At 38.8% G+C, this 13133-nt stretch overlaps 1 protein-coding gene across 4 annotated transcripts in view; it reads right to left on the bottom strand.

Annotated features, from left to right (window-relative positions):
* LOC137281865 (transcriptional coactivator YAP1-like) overlaps nt 1-13133 on the bottom strand; it is a 41977-nt gene that overhangs the window by 8817 nt on the left and 20027 nt on the right. The gene's annotated exons all lie outside the window — the stretch shown is intronic.

Below are 13133 nucleotides of genomic sequence, written 5' to 3'. Positions count from 1 at the left end.
CAGGGGGAATAACTCATTGTACTGCAGTTGGTTTGCTGTTGTATCTATGATTAACAAAGCTACAAAAATAAATCTTTGACAGAAGGTACTGGGCATCCCTGACAAATCATGACACACTGATGAGACAAGAAAGGAAACCAGCTCAATATCTGGAGCCAAGTCACCATTACATGGAATTCAGCTGACCAGTAATGACACTAATTTCGAGCAACTCAGGCTGCCATGATGGAGCACACAGAGACAATAGATATGACATGACACACAAATGATAAAGGAAAATAAAATGAAATACAAAGAAAGGATGCTGACTTATTTCACTGAGACAACAGGTGGACAAACAAAAGCTCGATGTTTCCACTATTATGACAAATATATATGCACAAAATTTAAATCTTTTCATGGCTCTAACAGTTGGGCATACAGTAAGTTAATCTTTTGACTGCTATGACAGATGGACAGACAATAAGTCAATCTTTCACTGCTACAACAAATTTACAAACAATAGCTTAATCTTTTCACAGCCACAACAGATGAATGGACAATAGTTCAATCTTTTCACAACAACAGATAAATGAAAAATAAATTGCTCATTTTAAAGCTACAACAGTTGGACAGACAATACGTCGATCATTTTACACCTACTAACAGTCAGTCAATCATTTCACTGCAACAACAGGTGAACAGATTTCAGTTCAAAACAGACAATCAACCAATTATCTGCAAGCTTCTACATATGACATATGACGGTCGATGTCAACTGTAACAAGTAAATTAAGTGTTTTCTGGTGTGCATAACACACTCAATCACAAGCTTTGTTCTTGACTTTAAGAAATGTTTCCCTGTTTTGGTTACTTACAGACTACACAATAATGTGGACTTGCTTCCACGGCAGGGTGACCTTTACATTAATTGTAGAAATCATACAACTTCTTTCAATAATTGTAACAATTGCTCAATTCATTGTGGTCAAACCAATTTCGCGCCCATTTCATTCATGAATCAATCAGTTAATTATCTCTAATAAGTGCTAATTACCCCCCAGCCTGACTAATGTGCTGGTATTTCAAAGTGGGACAATTCGTCTACGCGCTACGGCATCTGTAGTGTAGTAATACTATAGTTCATGGTACTACAAAAGCCACTTTATTGCTATTTGTTAACTCTTCCTGACCATATTGGAACAATTACAAAAGAAAATGATGACACAAACCTCAGGTTCCTATGTCTCTGTTATCATAAGTTTCACTATGTTGTAGGATATCAGTAATTTTACCAAAACATAATTATTTCTTAAAATTTTATCATTACCATATAACAATGCTACTGATGTAACCATGGGAACATTTAATAGTTTTACAAACACGTTGCATATAACGTGAATGAAAAACTCAAAGAAACAGTTTTCCTCGTTTGAAATTAATTCTTCACCAGAAGATATTTAAATTGCTCCTTGTCAATTAGGTGCACTGTTGATATGACTTGGGTATCGTTAGATGCAGCAGAGAGCTGCTCAGACATTCATAGTCCAGCCATTAACTCTGACCTTATAATGAGGGGAGACAATCTGTCTTCCACATTTAAGCGGAAACTGTTACCATGACTTTCAACCTTTCATGATTAATCAACAGATGAATTTCAAAACAGGAATTACATTCCTTCAGACATGACTACTGTCCTTACCATTTTGCAACATGTCGCATTGCCGCATGTCCTTTAGTAAAGTTAATATATTCCCCATTAATAATTAAACCCAGCATGTCTCAGGAGCAGTCGCATCTCACAACCAGATTTAACAAAAGCCACATGCATTGTGGATCTTTCATGTTCCCCATGTTACTTGTCAAAGTCACATCACAGTCCTTCCACGTACCCTTTCACAGCTTGATGAACAGAGGTATATTTAAAAAAAATACTGCTATTGAAAGAGATGCCAAATGCGTTTCAGTGTAGGTCTAGCCAGAAGTCCTTTCAACTCTTGGGAGTCAAGTAGCACAACATGATCATCATCCCGACTACTCCATGCAGCCAGCACTGCTTAACTTCCAGTAATCCCTAAAACAAAGTTTTTCCATCAGTCTATTTGAGCCACAGCAAACCAAGCTGATCATTTCGCCAGCCATGCCGACTCGGCAGAATAACGCCTTCCTTGTGTAGGAACATGATTTACATGCTAGCACAGCAACCAAAAGAGTGTAGAAGCACTGAATAGCGCTGTACGAGGTAATACAAACCAAAAGGCATCAGCTGTTCTGTGCCACACCCTCTCTCAAAGTCACTCAAGCAGGACAGCCGCAATTCACGCCCCTTGGTGCAACCAAATCAATGAAACTTTTTCAACATGTACATTTGGTTTCATTTTAGTTGTGACAGAAATAGCCATGTTCATATATATAGCCAGCAAATGAGAGAGACATACCATTTAAAAATCATCTTCCGATAGAGTCATGAAACACCAGGAAACATTAGCTTTTCAACAGTTTTTTCAATCTTAACTGTCCTTTCAGCAATATTTCAAGCATAAGATGCATGCCAGTAAACAATTAAGTGTAGACCAGACAATCCAGTGATTCATTTTGTCAACAACGAATCACGCCATAAGTACATGAGGTTGGATTATCAACAAAGTGACAGTTTAAAAAACCAATCCATTTTGTCATCTTAACCAGGGTAGTAAACTTATACCATTGAAAAGAGCATGAGATGTAATCACTGTGCCATGCAATTTCCAATCTATACAAAGTCGACTTTCAGTCAACTCAATATCTATTAATTATGACCCATTCACCCATTTATGCATTATTTAATTAAGGTAATCATTCTTTCAAAGGTAAATTATGTACAAAATAAATTATTTTCATCATGAAATCTATATCTTATCTTTCTCAAAAGATAAAAAATTTATAAAACTTTAAAGCAATGAGCTCTTTCCCTGAAAAATAAAATGCCCAGGTCCTACAAAAGCTGAATGTGAAAGCAATCTGTTACCTAGGATACTTGTGTTTACCCAGAAGGCTGTTCAACACTACAACTGTCGTGTTTATTATCGCATCGAAAGTAAACTTGGAGAAGCAAGCGGATATGATAGAAAGCAGGGTTATTTACTTCGCCAACATCAGCCGCCGCAAGTGCATTGTTCGGCCTGTGGACAAGACAGACCAGGCCGCGCTCCAAAGAGAGGGAGGGTGACCGACCATCTTTGCAAATGGCCACCACCATTGTGTGCAGGGGGAGGACCGTGTTATGACGTTCCCGTTTGTATACATATGCAAAATGTGTACACGTCCCTGTAGGATGTTCCTCTGTCTAAACACGTTAACATTGAAATATTTGCAGTTTAAGTAAGGGATGTCTTCTTATTATGAGTTGCGACAAAAAGATGATTTTCAATGAAACAGTAACCTCTGGTTAAATTTACTCACATGAAAAAGTAAAATGGCACATCTACCTACATTTATACCCATCGACACTAAATCAACACTTTAACTGAAAGTTGGCCAACTTTAACAAATTAAACATTTTCTGAAATAGTTTGGGGTAAAATATCTGTATCAGTGACTACGTGTGTGTGTGTGGGGGGACACATCTGACAACAAAATATCATGGAACTATAACACGTGTCACCTGTGTGCCTTGGGATGGCATTTGGTGACGAAGGTCACATGTAACTGAAAAAAGCCATGTGTGCTGACCTGAGATGAATCACATCGGTCAACTCTGAGGCAACCCTGTACAACAAAGATGTCCACTTTGGTACCCTGGATGGGTTGGAAATGACGGGTGGATCAAATTGCATCAACTTGGGATTTGAACCACAGGCAGGCGCATCACGTAATCAGGGGAGACAATTCTACTCAAGACATGTTCACTTAGGTACCCAGGGTGGGTAGGCAGTGGATGGGCAAGGGGGATGGTAGGTCGTGAAGGGGCAAGTTTGGTGGATATAAGTTGGGAGGGAAAATGTAGGGTGGGCGACTTAGTGGAAAAGGAATGGTAGGATGTAGGGAGGGAGTGCTGGGAGGTTACGAGAATGTTTATTGCATGTAGTGACAACCCCTGATTCGGCAATAATCTCGCTGGGAGTATGGCTACACTTCCTTTCTCAACCACACAGATACTGGTGGTGTAAATATTTCACATGTGACTCATCTGTTGTACCGATATATTCAAACATCCACGGCCAAGCTGCTGCAGGGAATGGATAGATATAGTCCAGCAATGAAAAAAATGTCAAACTTGACACATCAATATTAATGTAGCATTGCATGTGGGACATGGATTGAACCAGTTCATTCACCTAAGGACTATAACATCTTTCTTGTATATCAAATTTGAACTCATCATATTCTTTTTACTACTAACAAGGCCAGGTTTTCAGGAAGGCAGGCATATACTTAAACCAATTTAGCTCACTCATTCTCCATCCACAGCATAAGAAGTGTATTACACATGATATAACATATATATAGCTTAAATGATAACTGATAACTGATGTGGATATACAAAAGAGACTCACAAACTTAATGGCGTTATGGAACATGCTTAACCTCAGCACACAATCATTGAATATTCTAGACAATGTGCAAAAGTCTCACAATATTGTTTGAAAAATGGGGTCAGAAAATTTAAAATTCTCAAAAGATGTTCACTTATAAAAGAAAAAAATTTTCTTCAGAGAAATGTGACTTTGTGACTTGGACTAGGTAACAAATTAGGATTGAATCATCATGATGAATGGGTACGGCCATATAATGCAATTTAGATTTGCTAAAAATATGTATCTAATGTTTTTTACTTTTAACGGTTGCATTGATTTACAGTAATGGGTGAACTATTTTCTTTACACAAAATACAATGTTGCTTAGTGACTCCTGGTAGATATCAGTGATGTATTCCCTTAACTAATTTTGTAGCAAAATACAGCTGAAAGAAACTGGATCACAATGTTCTGCAGAGCATTGATTTACAAGTGACAACAAGACAAATTAGTGTCTAGGAACATGGATGCTGACCCTGATGGTGTTCAGGTAATTAATTTCTAGTAAACAAGTTCAATCTACATCTCTGCAACTATGAGATGCACACCTCTCAAATCCCAATGAAACGTATGAATAAGCTTAATCCCTTCTGTTGAGCAGTTTTTGTGGAGTAGGGGATAGACTTAATCCCCTATTTCACTATCACCAGAGAGAAATTCCACAAAATTTATCCAAGTTCAAATGTCTCTAAACATACAAAAAAATTATAAAATACAAAAACAAAATATGAGAAGCACACCTTTAGAGTTTCTATAAAAGACATATATAAGCTAAGTGTGTCTTGTGCAGTGGTTTTTGAAGAGTGGATAAAGTACACTCCTGTTGTATGGGACGAACAGGATGAATAGAACGAACAGGATGAATAGCACCAAAGTCAACTAAGTTCAAACATCTGTAGAAGGGATGAAATTAAGGAACTGGATAAACAAGGTATGAGATGCACACCTTTAGAATTTCAATGAAACACACGGAGAAGCTCAATCAAATCTGTTCAGCTGTTTTTGTGGAAAAGTGGTAGACTTCATCCTCTATAACACTATATTCAGAGAGAAATTCTACAAAATTTATGTAAGTTCAAACAGCATTAACATTGAAAAAATAAAACACAAAACCAAAATATGAGATGCACACCTTTAGAGTCCCAGTAAGGCCCACGCACACGTTTGTTGAATTCCATAGCATAGCTTTTGAGAAGTGGATAACGTACACCCCACTTTGTCCCCTATTAAACAATCATCATAGAGAAATTTTGCAAAATGTACCCAAGTTCAAATGTCTCTAAACTTACAAAAAAAACCCCTATAAAATACAAAAACAGAATGTGAGATGCACACCATTAGAGTCCCAAGATGGTACATGTATAAGTTCGCTGAATTCCATAAAGTAGTTTTTGAGGAGAAGTGGGGAGGAGGGACTGACATGGAGGGTAACCCTATATATGGGGGCATAAAAAGTAGGAGGACTGAATTTTTGGATCACCACTCAAAGATAAAAGTTAAGCCTCAGCAGACTTAGCTTTAGACTTTCATTGCCTCATGTTGATATGTCTGTGTGGATGCCATTCTCCATATATCATCAGCATTGACCGGAGATTCACTTGCATATTGTGTGAATGCCTTCGGCTGGAACACAGTTTACTGAGGATGAAAGTTCACGCAAATATTGGATGGGGAAAATCCCTCCCTTGGGCTTCTGAAATTCCTTAAACACTTCAAAATGAAAATGTGTAAAGTTATGATTGGAATTTTGAAATTCTCCCTCACTCCATAACGTATGAGTAGAAGCCTCTATTTGTCACTGTCACTTTGTAGATATTTCAAATGTTTACCCTGAAGGAAGCCAGCCGTCTGCTGGTAATAGCAGCTGATAGGTGGTGCAGTTTCTAGTGAAAGACTTATTGTGTGATCTCAGCTGCAGTTGGCAATATATTAGCTCGAGTCATCCTAGCAGAACCCCCTACCACAACTGTGGGTGTTCCTAGACAAAGATATCACACATTTTGACATACAATGACATGTGATACATTGTATATAGCATGGGCAGATACGAGGGGACAAATCTACCGATCCATGATAAAGTTTTGATTTGATGTTTCAGTCTCATGACTTGGTTGTTGCATTCAGTAATACCAACTTGCTCTTGACTACTTAAGAGGAATACTTGACCCAGGGACAAGCAGACTTGCCAACGCAAAATATATTTCTCCCATTATGACTAGTTCAAGAGAAATAGAACAGATGGCATATTTCTGGCAAACAGAAAAAAGGCTATTCTCCATTTCTTCTTCATTCTATTACAAGCAAACACCATGCCTCAAATCTTTACATTGCCTTGAATTATCTTTGACAATTTAACAAGGTCATGTGTACTGTGCCAGGTGTTGTAACACATTTTCATCTCATGATAGACAGATATGCATATAGCCCTACACAATTCACACCAGTCTGCGACACCCATGCTTCAAAACTGCCCTCCTGACAACTAAACATCTCGTGATAGTAGCCCTCAATTACCAGTAATACCAGTCTCTCCATGCTACAAATCTCTGCACGCAAAGAACTTCTGAAGACTGGTGATGCAAGTTTTGCCCTTGTGCTCTGGACAGGTCTTTGAAAATAACATAAACTCAGAATTTCATAGAATGTGATGTCAGATTGCCTTACGTGTCCATGTATAGGACAGAGAGTCAAGATAGGAATAATACCACAGTTACCTTGATGAACTTGTTAAATATAATATGATTAAAAAAATTAGTCTACCTCAAAACTATGGATGAGCACCAATATAAGTAATTCACAGAGGCCTAACTAAATAAAATAACACATTGGCCTATTTGAATAAAATAATGCGTAGTCCCCTGTTCTGTGATGCGGTGGGGTACAACAGTACTCTGGATAGACGTAAGCGTTGATGAGAGAGTGCTAATATAGACAGTTCCAGTAACTCATCTAGTTTCTTGTTCTTGTACAGAGAACAAAGCAAACCCTGTCCCAGAAATATCCAGTCCAAATCCAAGCGAGGAAACCAGCCATCAAATAATTACATAACTCATTACCAAATATCAAAAGATTTCGTTGGCAATAATGACGATTAACATCTTCCTAAACCCGAAATAACTTTAAGAACCAGCTATAGATATTTTGAGAGCATTTAGGAGCTATGTTTGTGTATAAGCATGAAAAAGTTCAGGATTCTGCAACAGATATATTGAGAGAATATTTTGGTAGCGGCAAATCATCTAATCTTGTCTGCAACAGGAGCCTGCATGACGAGACGCAATACCTTCACATGTCTCCGGGGCCAGCAGTTACTTCCCTTTATTCTGACATGGGTTAGCAACACCTTCATAAATATTGGCTATTTTAAGTCGTCAAGCCATGCAACCTCCTCAAAGTTTCTAAAAACAGGTACTTTATCTGGCTGCAGCGCTCGAAATACAGAGGCCTCTTTCAGGAGAAGATACTGACATCACTAACTGAGAAATGAGCCTTGAAGTGTGGCAATCTTCATTTACACCCATGGAAAAGTGCCGTCTGCTCAGCTGAACGGTGGCTCACAGCAAAAGCGGGGTAGAAATATATGTTGGGTCAAATACAGGAGGTGGAGTTAGGGTATGCACCTTGAATTGTGACATTTTGCATTTAAGTGACTCCCATGGAGAAGTGCCATCTACTCAGCTGAAGTGTGGCTTTCACAGAAGTAGGGTAGCAATATATACTGCGTCGAGGTTGTATGAGTTAGGGTTTGAACCTTGAATTGTGACATTTTTCACTGAACTGACTCCCATGAAGAAATGCTACCTGCTCAGCTGAAGTGTGACTGGCACACAAGTAGGAAGGCAATGGGTCGAGGTTGTATGAGTTAGTAAGTGATTTTAGTTTTACGCCGCACTCGACAATATTCCAGTTATATGGCAGTAGTCTGTAGCCATATGGCTGCCTGACCACTTGATCCCGTTAGTCGCATCTTACAACAAGCATGGTCGCCTTTTATGGCAAGGTATGGGTGAGGGTATAAACCTTGAATTGTGACTTTTTTTATTAACCTCACTCCCATGGAGAAATGCTATCTGCTCAGCTGAAGGGAGGCTAGCACTAGAAGTGGGGTGGACATAAATAGTGGATAGGTTACACAGAGTGGGTTTTGGAGGTGAACCTAGACGCTTGGCATGCTTCATCATGAACAAGTGCTTGAAGAAGTGACTGGACCAGTCTATATGGATGGGATGATGAAGATGTCAGGACAGTAGAAGGTAGCTAAGTATCATGGGGTGATACAAAAAGAAGAAATGGGGAAGAAGAGAACTGAATCACAAATGTTGTTAAAAGGCACCAGAACAGTCAAAACATGTCGCACTGCACATACACATCAACCAGCACTCACAATAGTGACAACTATAGTTCTTGTCCTGCTGAAACATGACGCCATCTTTGTTTAATCCAAGCCTATGAAACTGATCTATATTACAAACACAACTAATGTGTGTTCAGAATATTGCTTGCCTGACAACTAACAATAACTGTCCAGCCACCTCGTTTATTTTTAAAATCTGTGAAAAATCTCCATAAAGAAAATAATTTGATCCAGATATGAAGTCCTTCTGAAGCACAAACGTGCAGTGAAAAACCATTACAGCTCAAGTTGGACAAAGACATGAAAACATTACATACACAACCTGGTTGACAAAAGCTCCACAAATCTATTTCCAAACACTCAAACACGTACCGCTTTCTTCATGACTACTGTTACCAACTGACCTGACTTTACAGAGATTTTTCAAGGGTTTGAAGGTTTAAAATGATAAAATAGTCTACATATTGTTTAAACAACACATCATTTGATCTAATTCCTGACATCTTGTCCAAACAACCAGAGACATAAACCTTGCAAGCAAGCGGACAAAATGTGGATGTCATCGCAGTACTACATACGGTGCCTGTAACAGAGAGGCAAAGTCAGGACCACTGAGGTCTAGAATGCCAGAAAACACATTTGATTAAACGTGAAGTAAGTCGTGATAGTTTTGTACATGTTCCTGCAGGTGTTTTGGTGTTGTACCTACCATGGTGTATATCTGCCAGAGCTTTTTCCAAAACCATGGCAACCAGACAAACAAACAATAACTGCAACCAAGCACTTACCCAGTGACATAAATCCTATCTGCTGGTCACTAAGACATAACATGGAAAACAGCAGCATTCACAGCTGAACTTCCTAACATTATTCCCTAAAGCATGGGGGCAGTGGGGTAGCCTAGCAGTTTAGGTGTTTGCTCATCACGCCGAAGACCTGGATTCAACTGCCCACATGGGTGCAATGTGTAAAGCCCATTTCTGGTGTCCTTTACCACCATATTGCTGGAATATAAAGTGGGGTAAACCTAAATTCGCTCACTATATTCATGTTAAGTCTTCATACTCATGGATGCTACAAGAGCGTTGAAGAACATTATTTCTGTTTTGACAGTTTGTTGTGTGAAAACATAAGACATCAGTCAAACACACAATCATAAGTATCCTGTTTCAACACACGTTCACACACAGTTGAAATCCATATTGTAATCTCAAGCAACTGGTCTTATTTATTTCCTATTTAATATTTCTTGACAGCTAGTAAGGAACTTATTTCAGGATTTTTGCACTTAAGGAGGAACTTAATAAAAAAATAGAAATCAGAAAAGAAACTCTCCCAAATCTCACAATCAGCAAATCAGGATTCAGACTGCTACTGGGCAGACTGTTTGTTTTTCTCTTGGTTAAGAAAACATGCACAGAAAAGATCACATCCCACAGAATCCTAAAAAGTTTATTCAATAAAAATTAAACTCAAGTAACAACTTTATCTAATGAAATCAGTTGACACAAACAAGGACAACATGGTAAAGAGTCAACACGTTACTACACAACCATCAGTCTGTTATTACTACACCTAACCACAAGCCATCACAATCCTCTGATTGGATCCGTGCAGACTAACTGCGACCTAAATCCCAAACATCAAACATGTTTATGTCTCGAGCTAGGCCCCCTGGTGTCTACAAGCTGAACTACAATCCTGCCCACAATAGCAAACAAGTACCTCTCAAGGTGGAGGCTGTTCTGTAGGCAGTGTAGGGAGTTTACCATCAACACAAGTCTTAATGGCCGGAGACAATAGCACCATTCGTGTGCAGTCAAGGGTGACTAGGCCTGCAGCTATAAGACAGTCACCACTTGTTGGGTAGAAATGTGTACCTTTAAGAGATCATGACTATTCAATGGTTAAAAAAACTCTCCGCTCAAACATTTTAGAATGGGTTTCAGTAAGTCGCTTCTTATCAAACCTGGTCCTGTAGATATTTTAGAAGAAAGGTAACAGGTACTCCTATGAATAGGTACGACCTATGATAGTTGTTTCATATAGTGCAAGTAGTGAAGACGGGGATATTCCATTTCGCGAACATACCACAAGTCAATGCCAATATGAAAAAAAAGTAACATATATCCATACAAATGAAACAATTCCAAAGGAATGGAATAAATTGTCACATATTCCCTCAATTTCTCATTATCATCTGTTTCCTCCTTGGCTCCACTATTGTCTTGCAAATCCCCATATTCCCTACTTTTTTTAATGATATGACAATGTAAGATTAACATAATACAGTACATCATGATTACCTGGCTGAGTGTAGATGTCTTCAGCATTAGGACCTAAAAACACCTGGTTGTATCCAACTAACTATACCTGGGACTTAACGACAATCCATAATTTAGTGCGCCTAGCAAGCTCACTAAATATTGTCAAAAACTATACTCAAATCAATATTTTCTTACACTGTATCAAGTTGTTCCCTTTATAACCATGAGGAATTTCAAAACTGCATGTTGGAATTGTTTAAGTTTTATTTCATAAAATAAGAAAGTATTTAACCTCACAAGTATGAAATCTTTTCTCATATGTATAGGTTTTGATAACAGTGAAAAACAGGTCATGTGGGGAATGTCGCTGGATAGAACCAGAATGTTTACGTCTAGAAAATCACTCAATTTATCACTTTCAAGTTCCAACTAGCACACTAATGCCTGCCCTGACAGACTAATATCCAGGTCACCCATCAGATCTTCAACAAGATGCAATCTTCGTTTTCAATTAATTCATCATCTAGCAGAATTTTCCAGTTTATCAGCTGAGGCCAAGTTTTGATTGATGCTAGAAAGGTCCAGAGCCTGGGGCAAGTGAAACCCAAGCACTGACTACACCTGTAGATCAGTCCATGGTGGCATCTAGACTGACAGGCCGAGCCTCCTTGACCATCTCGGCTTGTCTGCAGGGTCAAAAGTTGGCCAGCTATCTAGCCTGGATCTCCCCAGCTTGAAGAACTTATTGTTCCCTGTGTCACCATTAACATCCCTGCCACACCCTATCTTAAACCATCTCTACTTCTACACACTGTCCCAATCTGTACCAACCTTCTCTCCTCACCCTTTTCATCTTGTACCCACTTTCGTAAATGATATTTATTTTCACACACTGTTCCAACCTCAACCAACCTTCTCTCCCCACCCCTTTCAAATCCTAAACACAATGACTGCACCCGACACACCTAATCTGGTATACAAGTCACTTCATAGAGTCCTAACATTAGGTTTAACTGTATAAGACTAAAAATCCAACTTCAATTTGGAAAATATTTTGACATTAACTGCTGACTTTGGGCCATATATCAATCTCTGAAGTGCCCAGCTAACTCCCTGTCTGAGGACACTGGTATTATTACTGTCAGTGTCTACATATTAAGGAGACAAAAACATAGTTCAGAGTAATGTCCCTTGAGTGAACTCTTCACCACCATGATCCCATCAATTACCATCCCGTATCACTTGTCCTCTTATAACTACTTGTCCACTAAACCCAGGCACTCTGGCCACAAACAATAAGCTGGCTCTATTGAAGATAATATCCAAGTATTCTTTAGCAAGAAAACAAAGCCAGTGGAGGTCAAGGGAACCACTGATTGTGATTTATGAAGACATTTAACCAGCCTAAACATGTAGGGGCTTCATGTTATCAAGACTTTCCATATAATTTTTTAGTAACTTATGTTTTTGCTAAAGGAATAATGTGCTGTCTCCAAACATCAGGCCAACAACATTTAAATAACTCTGGCCAACAACATTTAAATAACTCTGAGTTGGGTAATCTAGTTTGTACAACCAATCCCTCATTAATCAAGTTGCAAACCTGTATCAATCGTCATAAAGTTCTAAAAATGTTTTTCATGCTAGTTTAGAGCTTTCATGGATATTTTACTGCAAACAGACCCTTAAACAACTGCAGGTGCCCTTTATCTACATGCACTTCCAAGTCCAACTGCACTGCTGATCATCCCTTGTAAGAGTGTTCTACCATCCATAATGCCTGTAAACAAGATCATGATTTTGCCATTATTGGCGACGGAGTAGAACACATGTAAACACATGGCTACCTTGCCAAACTGTTGCACCCAGAGTACACGCTGTTACCTGAAGGATAGGATGCACTGGAACATGGCATAAGAACCATACTGAGGTTCCAGAAAATACAGCACCACCTGTTGCTGGTTTGTTCATAATAAT

The sequence above is a fragment of the Haliotis asinina genome, chromosome 4 (genome assembly GCF_037392515.1).
Source record: "Haliotis asinina isolate JCU_RB_2024 chromosome 4, JCU_Hal_asi_v2, whole genome shotgun sequence".
NCBI classification, from domain to species: domain Eukaryota; kingdom Metazoa; phylum Mollusca; class Gastropoda; order Lepetellida; family Haliotidae; genus Haliotis; species Haliotis asinina.
The sequence above is the reverse complement of the archived record's forward strand: the minus strand, read 5'-3'. Positions and strand labels throughout refer to the sequence as shown.